Genomic DNA, 11,347 nt, shown 5'->3' with positions numbered 1-11,347 from the left:
TATTGTATTATAGAATGTGTTACTGTCACAGTACTTCTCTGTAAATTATTTTAGCATCACATCTTGATAACCACACTGTCTAGTTGTTATCTAGACATCGAGTGACATCGTTGTCATCGATAAACAAACTTTATATCAGCTGGAAATTGTCTCCTATTATTTCCTTGGTCTAGATTTCACACTATTATAGCTGCACAAGAACATGTACATGTGCGCATTAAATTAGTAACGTAGACCGCGGGTTAACGCACGTTCCTTCCGAAATCCATTACTGTAATATACTAAGATGCTATTACATTTTTGCTTTGTTTTGTGTGTCTGTGTTACATTACAAGTAAACAATTTCGTAAAAAGTTACTGTAACCGGAAATTTCAATACGATGTCTACTTTAACACGAAAAGTATAATACATGATATTACAAGTTGTAAAGTAGGCATTCTGCCATAAGCCTATTAAATAAAATAATCTCATACAGTTATCAACACTGTGTTCCACTTACGTCGTTCATTTAGCCTCCATCAAATATCGTTAACAGCCTTATTAGAAATAATTTTCCGGTCTTACATACTGACGAAGTATTTTTACCATGTGTATTTTCCATTTTATATAACTGGCATTGTACTGTTTCCCACTTCAAAAGATTCAGTTTGTATTCTATCATATGCTGTTGCACGCACGTTTTCAAGAACCTTGAAAATATTTATTACTGTCTGTGAGACTGCTGTCATGTGGTGATACTCCTCTGCATTACTCTTTTGAGATGACTGGTTGTTCTTCAGTATGTAACCGACAGCCAACTCCGACACATGCGGCAATTCTTGAGGTGCCACATTTGTATGACACTTCTTTGCCGTGAAGACACAGTTATATTTTATAATTTTGCAATCACTTTTTATTATGAGGTAGTGCTATCTTAGGCACGTACTGGAATTTTTATATTTACCGTAATAACTTACACAACAGTAATTTTGTTTTATTCATAACTGTAGTCTGTGGGTGCGTCAAAAAGGACTTACGTAAATTCGTTACTTTACGATGATAGCTACCGCAGTGTAACTATTTTTGTAATTTTTGTGATCTTTCAGATATGAAGATGGCAGCTTAGTCCTGTTGAAACTAGTAATCCAATGTACAAACACGCGGTCAATCCAATAAAAAAACGTATTAGAAGCTGGAACGAAATTTTCACTCTACAGCGGAGTGTGCGCTGATATGAAACTTCTTAGCACATTAAAACTGTGTGCCGAACCGAGACTCGAATTCAGAACCTTTACCTTTCAGATGCAAGCGCTGTACCGACTGAGCTACCCAAGCACGACTCACGACCCGTCCTCACTGCTTCCATTCTGCCAGCGCCTCGTCTCCAGCTCAAAAAATTCACAGAAGCTCTCCTGCAAACCTCGCAGAACTAGCACTCCTAGAAGAAAGGATATGGCAAATGTCCCGGGTTCGAGTCTCGGTCCGGTACAAAGTTTTAATCTGCCAGGAAGTTTCATATCAGAAGCTTTTGTTATATTTTATTACAAGAAGCATCAGCACTGTCACATCATCATTCATAAAGTTCGGAGAACTATCACCAAACCCTTGAATCTTCATTCCTCATACCACAGAGTACTGTTCAGCATATCGTGCTCAACATGCTCTGAGGCATCACTGACGTATTTGATTAGTCACAGGCGCTCTGGTCATTCAACCTATGCTTCCATATTTCCACTTCTATTTCACAATCAACAGGCGCTCTTTCAGCTCCAGCCTGTGCTACCTCTACTCCTATTAGCAGTTTCTCCTGGTCATATTTTTTCCCTTCAGGTTTGTTAAGTTCTTTCGTTATGATCCCTGGATCTTTGTCCATAATCCATTACACTGGTTACGACAGTTACCTAAGTTTAGAGCCCCTGCCTCCTAGCTTAGAGGCTTGACTGAGCTTAGCGAGACAGTGAGCGGTATACCGATGACATCATGGCCAATGACCCATCTCACATCCGTGCGGTATCTCTTTTCTGTTTTGATCCGATGAAAAGACAAAAAATCTTATCATAAGACAGTGATGCAACTGTGAAACACCCTTTGAGTCATTGGTTTATCCAGTAACACATATCCTACTTAACTAGAGGAAAGGGCACGGATAGGAGAGGAAAGAGATCGCTGCAGACACAGAAAGAATGAGAAAAAGCTCCTCAATGTCTCAGGCACTCGGTGGACCTCAATACACATATCTGCTAGGGTAGATCCCGGGAGGATTCTTGTCTTACCTACATGACAAGACTTCTATTAATAATTAACGCCAATACTTGTCTCCTATTTATATTTGCCCGTACTCTCCCAGTATCATAGGTGCGCTGCGTCTTAGCTGAGCGCAATCCCAGTCTGCGACGGCTCACCTGAAGATGACTGGCAGGTGCCCAGTTGAAATATCGTGCGAAGTATTGAACGACGACCGGCTGCAAGCCCGAAATTTGTTTTAACAATCCGTACACTGTCTGACGTAACGCTTTCTTGGTGTCCACGTCTAGCATACCACGTCACTGGACTCAGTGCATGGAGCCACTTTATCTAAAACCATATGATAGGCTTTCTAGGATCGTCCATCAGACGTTTTCCTGGAACTACAACTGCTTCTGTTCCAGATATGACAGTGTATGACAAGGAAATGCGAAACATGGCAGACACGCACCTTTCTGTGATTTATGCAGCACACACGGTCAAGATTTACAAAACACGTACTAGATTCGTATGTGTAACAAAAACAATAGGTCCAAAGATATTAAGTTACAAATGCTGTATTGAGTGTATGTGAACTTTAAAGTACATCTTCGCTTAAGCGACGGAATTAATGTAATGGTCGAAACGAAAAGTAAAATTACTTACAATGAATTCTAATATGACATTCTTCTGAATGGCTAAGATCGCAAACAAATATTATACACAAACAATGAAAGATATATAGGTGTGAAATATCTAATAAAATTTCATGTGTGTTTCATTGCAAAAAGATAAGGTATTTATAGAGTGAATAGAGCCAGCATTGAACCAGGTATTAGGTGACTAACAATGTGTAACCTACAACAAAACATATTTGCTTTTATTTTTGTTGCTAAAGCGTTGAAACTGAGTGTAAACATCGAATATAAAGTTGCATTCTATAACATAAAAAGTATTATCGTATTTTCTGTACTGATTAATCAGTTATAATACAGGAGGTAAGTTGTAATTTTAGTACATTGAACACAATCAACGTTCGACATGGGTATTGTATGGTCTACACTTCATTCTGTACAAAAGCTAAACAATATGTGCTTTTCGATACAGTCATAAAACGTAATTTGAACGTGGAATCTAAAGTTGAATTCTGGGTTATGAATATTAAAGTTACACTTTCTCTCTGATATGACATTTATGGATGTGTAAAAAATCCGAAACCTATTGTGACTTAATTTACAAATACTTTTTAAGCCATACTTGTGGCTAATTGGTGTTTAAATTATAAAGACTACAGACGGTCATAATTTTTTGAATTATCCGTGCAAACCATGTGGTTATTCTTCAGAATCATTCTGATTCAATTCTGCAAATTCAAGCGGCCCGCCAGAGACGGTGTCACCAAACGTGCTCTTTGTTTGGTTTCCTAAAACCGAATCAGAAAGAGATTCCAAAATTCGGACATGAAATTGTAATGAGGATTAAACGCGAGCGAAAGACTGGGTAGCCTTGTGCCCTATCATCTGCGACGTAAACCGACTGACAGAAACTGTATGTGTCTGGCGACTTGGATTTGCGCACGCGACAGCCTGATTGGCCAACTTTAATGTCAGTTAACCCGGAAACGGTGCCACGTACTGAATTTATTTCTTAACAGTTATTTCTCATCGCAATCTACCCTGCAACAGCTTACAGACTTTTCAGATTATTTCTGACCACCCCGAATATACCTCATGTTGTGGTTTCCGTGGTCCCCTGTATTTTGCGTTACAATTGTGTTTCTGTTATAGCTTTCCATCTGCAACCATAGAGATCATGAGGTAGAAAGCTATTTACAAAAAAAAAATAAAAATAAAAAAAATAAAAAAAATTTAAAAATGTTACGACGAGGGCAGTAGCGGTAAGCATTATTTTATTGTACGTGGGAGATTGTATGTGTGTGTGTGTGTTTGTGTGTGTGTGTGTGTGTGTGTGTGTGTGTGTGTGTGTGTGTGTGTGTGTGTTTGTGCGTGTGTGCGAGGCTGCACGCTGCTGTGTATGCCTGGGAGTAAGAGTATGTGAGAGTGAGTGTGTGCCGATTTTTCTTTGTGTGTGTGTGTGTGTGTGTGTGTGTGTGTGTGTGTGCGTGTAGCGAAACCTATACAAAAATATTCAAGATGAATGTTTCCCGTCTAGGTCATGTTATAAGACTTATCTAGGAGGTAACTGCTTTTTTGGAATTATAACTTCAAGCCTCTGTTTTAGTGTGCTACAGGAATTGGATGACTTTTGATCACCCTTTCGTCTTAAGCTCAACAAGTCCGAAGCGAAATCGTGAATATAGTAATTATTTAGCTATTTTGACGTAATAATTTGATATACAAACTCGTAGCTCTTCGTTGCGTCTTTTCCGTCACCTTTAATAACCTAATCTGGCAAGAGTCTATAACTGATGAACAACATTCATGAATTAGCAGTACGAACTTTTTCCTTTCACAGATTTCTTCCAATAAATCTCAGTTTGGCATCTGCTTTTTCTACAACTGATTTTACGTGGTCTCTCATTTTACGATTCTCTGAACGCAAGTTCTTCGACATTTACGTACTTCAAGCCAAAGGCTTAATCGAACAGCAATGTATTTTCCTCCTACTTATGCGCAGTACGTAATAGGTGTTTGTGATTAGAGCCAATTGAGAGTCCATGCATCGAGCAACGATCGCGTGTACATCTTGGTGCAATACAATATCTTTCCGATAGACAAGAGTTTGGGTACCAAGGGCCGCTTCATGGGGATCATCAGTTTATCTATAATATCGTCTGCACATTCTGTGAGCAATAACTGTCTTCAAGAGCGACTTCTTGCCACGTCCTTAGTACTTCCATATCCGACGATTAATCTCACTGTTGGAATACAAACAGCGATAAATACCCCATATTGTTTATGCAGTAACTGTATTGGACCTAAGGTTATTCTCTTTTGTTTTCAGGTCTTGTGTAAGGAGTGGAAAGAACAGACACCTCCCAAATAGCCTCCATTCGTAGCATGTTATGGACAACAGTATCTTAAAAGTGAACTGAAATCTTGTGTACATTATGACATACTGATGTCTTAACAATGTTCCATTCTTCCAGTTGAAGAATACTAGGCTTAATCAATGAATGTCAAGTATAGTTTCCTTCAACTTTCAGCTTGGAAGTGAAAGTGATGCCTGAGTCTTTCCCAGAGTGACTGATGAGAGATATATCTCCGCTAACCGAGTTGGGTTACACAGCCGGAAATGTTTCTTTTATCAGTAACGACGGGTATATGTTCTAGATTAAACCACATCCACCTGCGTGGAGCAGATGTTCTACAGCTTACGTAGGTTCCGAAAGCTCTGTGAGAAAACAGATTGATTACTCAGTATGCTAACCTTATTAAAGACATGACAGTATGTTGTCATTAACACGTTACAAACTGTTTGGAAGCCAGAGAGTGAGGAAGCCTAATATCGTCGTTCACAGTGCCTGATGGATAACACTATGTATGTCGTAGAAATATTGTGCAGAAGAACAGGACCGTCAAAATGGGCCATATTAGCTCACATCTTTTCACTAGGAAGTATTTTTATCAATGATGGAACCGGGAAAAATTTGTTCTCCTCATAGTCCCATAATTACCTACCGAGGTGCAGCTTATCTAAAAAAATCTCAGTGGCTTGAAGATTCAGTGTTGTTAGCTGCCTTCACATCTCTAGCAAGTACTTCTGAAGCCCCTGGAAGAAGCACTGGACGTCTATAGCATTTATTGGCACTGTAAAGTCCGAATGTATGGAGATGCGAGACGGTTAGGGTGCGGTCCTATGTATGTATCATTATTTTCACTCTACTTGTGGTAAGGTCCGCATTTAGACTGGATATAACACCCTTGCGGGTTCTCAGTGTATTTCCTCTAAGGATAACGTGTCCCATGGGTCTTCAAGTGCTTCGATTTTACATTACTTCCTGAAGCAACAACCTAGTAGTAGCATAAAGAGGTGAATAAGTATGATACCCCAATGGCGTTCTATGACCTTCAGCATGTAATAAAGTGTAGTTAACTTTTGATATTTGTATTTCCAGTGGTTAGCTTTTGACTCAAGGATTATCGCTGCAGTTTCGTTTTTAAAAATAAAATGTGAACTTTTCGATTAAGCCCCCATTTCATCGGTCTCACATTTCAGCCTTGGCCTACCACAACAACTACTGCAATACTGCAAGTTACATGTTACAATCAATTGAACGTTAGCACCTGTTCTTCAAGTCTAGTCTCCGCAGTGAGCTATAAATTTTCACAAACATCCCCTGGATCTTATCATAAATCTTGACAAGAACGTACATTTCACTGCTCCAATTCACAGCTGTGCTGCACACTTCAGTTTGAGATGACCCCAGACTGATAAAACTGGTGCGAAAAGATGAACTTGGGGGCAAAGGTTTCGGCCCTACTCGATCTCTCCATCTCGAAGCATACTGGTGTGTTAGATCTATCACATGAAAAGCAAAATGTGGCCATGCCCAATTTTACATCTACCACATTCTCCAAACATAGCCGATAGGTGAAATTGTTCCCAGTTAAATGAGGACTTACACGAATATTTTTAATTAGTTTTACTATATCTCATACTGAAGTCAGTGGCGGGGCTTAAACACAGATTCGGAAATGTCTTGCTAAAATCTCATTTAAGGGATTTTTTTTCCTCTGTTGTTGAGTACTATCACCGATGCCCATTTTCACTATTCATTACGGCTTGTAGATTGAAAACGAGTTCATAGAACTGCTACTAATACACCATCGCTAAGGTCAACAACACAAACTCAGAACTGGAGAACTAAGCGCTTACGTGAAAGTGCGTAGAATTAAGTGTCTTCATACGGACTTCATGGTACAATTATTTTTGAACTAGCTGGGGTACCCGGTTTCGCTCAGAAAATTTATATGAGATTGTGTGGTAGTTGGAGAAAAGGATAAATTTTACATTATAAGAGGTAAAGAAATTTTATTAAAAACCCGTTCTAACTATTTACGATACCCGTTAAAGTATAAGATGTAAAAAAATTATTGAAAACATATTCTGAATATTTTCTGTACTAGTTTATATACATCATTTTTCATTTTATTACCCGGGGTATATATGAATAAATTTTTCGAATTTTCTGCTCGAGAACAATCTGCGTATATCTGATCGTCAAAGAAACAGGAGTCTTTGAGCTTGCTGCCGCAGTAGTCTGAAGTTTGTCCTTGCGCTTTGTTAACTGTAAAACTGTAGGCTAATTTGATGGGAAATTGCAGTCTTTTAAACAGGAATGCTAGTGGAGTAAAGATCAGTGGTATTCTGGGGGTAAATAGTGTATGTCCTTTGTACTTTCCAGTCATGAGTTCGGCTTTGATGAAGTTATTCGATAGATGTTTGACGATCATCCTTGTTCCATTACACAGTTTTCGTGATTTGAGATTTCTGAAAAGTATGATCGGAGATCCAATTTTTTATTCGAAGACACTGTAATGGCATTCCTAGTACTTGCAAAGAGTTTAGAAATTCTGTTAGGAAGTTCGCATTTGTTCAACGTTTACCATCGTGTCGATCGATTTGTGTATTGTCTCTTCACCAGGAATTTTCTTTCGAATATTGAAGCTGATATTGTCGACAATGTTATCTTTAGATGCCAAAATTGCACTTCCAAATAGCCATTCCGGATTGGTATTGTTGTGAATTGTGTTTGGATGAATTTTGTCGATGAGTTCGTTTCCAGCTGTGTCTGTGTAACAGAAACCACTGTTGAGTTTAATAAGGGAGGTCGTCTGGGAATTAGGATATGTGACTTCGCCTATTTGTAAAGGTTGTTGAGCAAAGTTTGCTGTGGTTTCGTCTTTCGATAGTTTATCTCTCATATTTTCTGTTAGTCGCAGTATTTTTATGTGTGGCTAGAGATGTGTCTTTTTTACGTATACACTGATCTCGTCTGCTGGTAGACCTATTGACATGAGGATAAGTGGCAGTGCTTGTCAAAAATCTCCTGAGAGCCTGAGTAGAGCTCCGTCCATAATTTCAATGTTTCCTCGCAAGTCTTGTAACTTTCTATCCCCGGGTGCAAGTGGTTCTTACGTTCCACTGTGCATTCGTCTCATAAGATAATTTACCTTGTTTTAGAAGCTCACCACGTCCAGCTGTTCTTGGGATTTACATACTGGGAATTGTTCCCTGGCTATATTCAGCGATAGTTATAGGGCATAATGGGCAGTTCGTCCTCCTTCCATGTGTTTGGCTGCAATGCTGAATGATGCCAGTGCAAGTGCGATGTGTTGTTTAGCTCGTATTTCAGCCAGCAATAGGTTTATTAGAAACGTTTTCCCTGTGCTGCCTTGAGCGTCCAAGTAAGAAATTCCGTCTGTGGTGTTGAAGATCCGGTCCATGACAACGTTGTAAATTTCCTTTTTGCGCTCATTGAATAGTGGTTTTAATTGAACAATGTAGACGTAGTTTATTCATGTTGCGGCGTTTTTCCCTTGTAATTTCGTAGTTCAGCACACTGATAGCATAGTTTCGTGATGCTTGAATCCCAGATAGTACTTAAGTCTGGTAGTTTATTCCTAAACATTTACCTTCTAAACGAATGAGTGTTTCAACGAAAATCTCGAAGTTAAATTCAGTGGTGTCTTGAGGATGAACTTGTCTGATTTGGTACGGTATTTCATCACTCATATTCTTTTTCAAGGAGTCCCATAGCTTTTTTTAGATTCAATTGTTTACATGTTATTAGAATTGTGGCGAATAAGTCTCTTGTTCGTTCAGCTGCGGCTGTGGGTACGGCTTGTTGTACTGTTATGGTACAGTGGTTGTCGTTTTCCAGTATTCCTAAGCGTCGGCATGCTTCTCTGTACGTTTGACATAGGTAATCGTCAACAGTCCTGAGATCTGCGAAGCTTGTTGTTTCCCGTATTTCTTGTAGCAAACAGCAGAAGATGAAACATTCGGGCGTTGTTCCGAGGGACCGTGTAGACTCGGATCTGTGCTCCACTTTCCATGGTTCCTGGATGATGTTCTACTGAAATTCCTTGTTTTCGTGGTCGAAAGATTTTTCCTGCTGTGTTCCATGTGTAATAGGTAGGGACGTCGACACATAGTAATGTTTTCGCGAATAGATCCATTTGGCACAGTTGGTAAAACGCTGTTAATGTTGTGTTCTAAGGTGGTTCGCTTGCAATTTTTGTGGCGGTGTCTTTTGTGAAGTAAACTCCCAGTCCATTCTCCAAATGAACCGCTAAATGTTCGACAGTTAGTTAGCGTTCGTGTGTGGGAAAACCGAAAATCTGCCACCCTCTTTCGTTACTGTTGATGTATCTTCCCATTTAGCACACGAGGATGTCGGTGTTTCTGTTACGTTGTTCCATGTCTTTTGCTACTAGAAATACTGCCAAGTCACTGCTTTTGTTCACAAATTTGCAACGTATTTCATGGATTTCACTGAATAGCAGTATTCAATTTTTTATGTGTGTGTGTGTGTGTGTGTGTGTGTGTGTGTGTGTGTGTGTGGCACATATCTATTTCCACTTCGTCACCGCCTCGTGTTCGTTTTTTTGCTGTGGAGCCATCGTCTTTGGGTGATCGTTTCTGTATTTGGAATAGCCATCGACTTCGGTTTGTGTGTCGTCCAAATATGGGTTTGCTTACTTTTTTTGTGCCGGCCGGGATGGCCGAGCGGTTCTAGGCGCTACAGTCTGGAACCGCGCGACCGCTACGGTCGCAGGTTCGAATCCTGTCTCGGGCGTGGATGTGTGTGATGTCCTTAGGTTAGTTAGGTTTAAGTAGTTCTAAGTTCTAGGCGACTGATGACCTTAGAAGTTAAGTCCCATAGTGCTCAGAGGCATTTGAACGATTTGAACTTTTTTTGTACATTTTCGATCACACGTACGTGGAGAACTGGGGTTTAATGCAACGAATGGTCCTTGAATCATTTTTTCATTTGAATTTCGAAGATTTACGGATGTTCTTGCGGATTGGAAAATTCAGATTGGATGATTTTGTCCATGGGATGGATTCTGACTTGTAGCCATATGAGATTGCATGAGTGAGACAGTCCTCGTTTTTTCCATTCGATTGTGAACATCCAGCGCATAACGGTTCCAAAATATGGTGTTTTGTGATGATTTTAATAATTCTCGTGTGCTTTTGTCGAAAAACTGGGGCTATTATGTCATGTCGATGCATGGTGGCTTGTCGGTATCTAAGTTGTTCTTTGATTTCTGGCCATGAAGAGTTGCATGTGAATGTTATGAAGAGCTCACGTCGTCCGTACTTTCGTGTGTCGGTCATCGCAGCTTAAGTGTATTCGTGCATGTGTCTCGGACTTCCTTTGCATGATGATGGTAGGATTACCACTGTTCGAAAGTCGTCAATGTTTCCGTCATTTATGACTGCATCTCGAAGGTGGAGGTATGCTTCCGTGCGTACTTTCCACAGTGTTTCAGAATACCCCACAACATCGGAGAGTGTTCTGGAATGTTCCACAATGGTATGGGATGTTCCAGAATATTCTGGAATCTTTACCAATATTAAAGACTATTCCCGAACATTCCGGATCATTGAGGTACAATCGAATACTGTCGAATATTCTGGAATGTTCTTGAGTATTCTCGAATGTTCTGGAATGTTCTAGAAATTTCTAGAGGGCGAAACATCATAGTCTTTATATCTTCAAAAGCATGATGTTCAGGTAGAAACGGGACCCTTTTTCACAGGTAGAAGTTAGGAGGCTTCCACATCATATAAGTGCCTTGGTCGGAGCGGGATTCGTTTGTGAATTTTAGCGGCACGCGCATTGTATACTTACTTTTATAATATATATATTAATTTATCATATACATCGTATTCCCGAAGGCATTTCGACAACTACTCAATTTTGTACATACTGTGTCTGAGCTCAAATAACGTGATACTGCATTTGAAATGAAGCAGTGACATTTTATATTTGCCTACACGTTCAGGGACGAAAAAACAGAAACCGCAAAAACACAACACACTACCATGACTAATACGGTGTAGGAAACCCATTCGCATATGAAACAACTTTTAGTTATTTCGGTTTGGTTTTCAAGGGACTCCTTCTGCTAACTAAGGCCAAATTCAGGTAACGATGATGGAGATGGA

This window comes from Schistocerca nitens, chromosome 2, assembly GCF_023898315.1.
Source record: "Schistocerca nitens isolate TAMUIC-IGC-003100 chromosome 2, iqSchNite1.1, whole genome shotgun sequence".
Taxonomy (NCBI): domain Eukaryota; kingdom Metazoa; phylum Arthropoda; class Insecta; order Orthoptera; family Acrididae; genus Schistocerca; species Schistocerca nitens.
The sequence above is the reverse complement of the archived record's forward strand: the minus strand, read 5'-3'. Positions refer to the sequence as shown.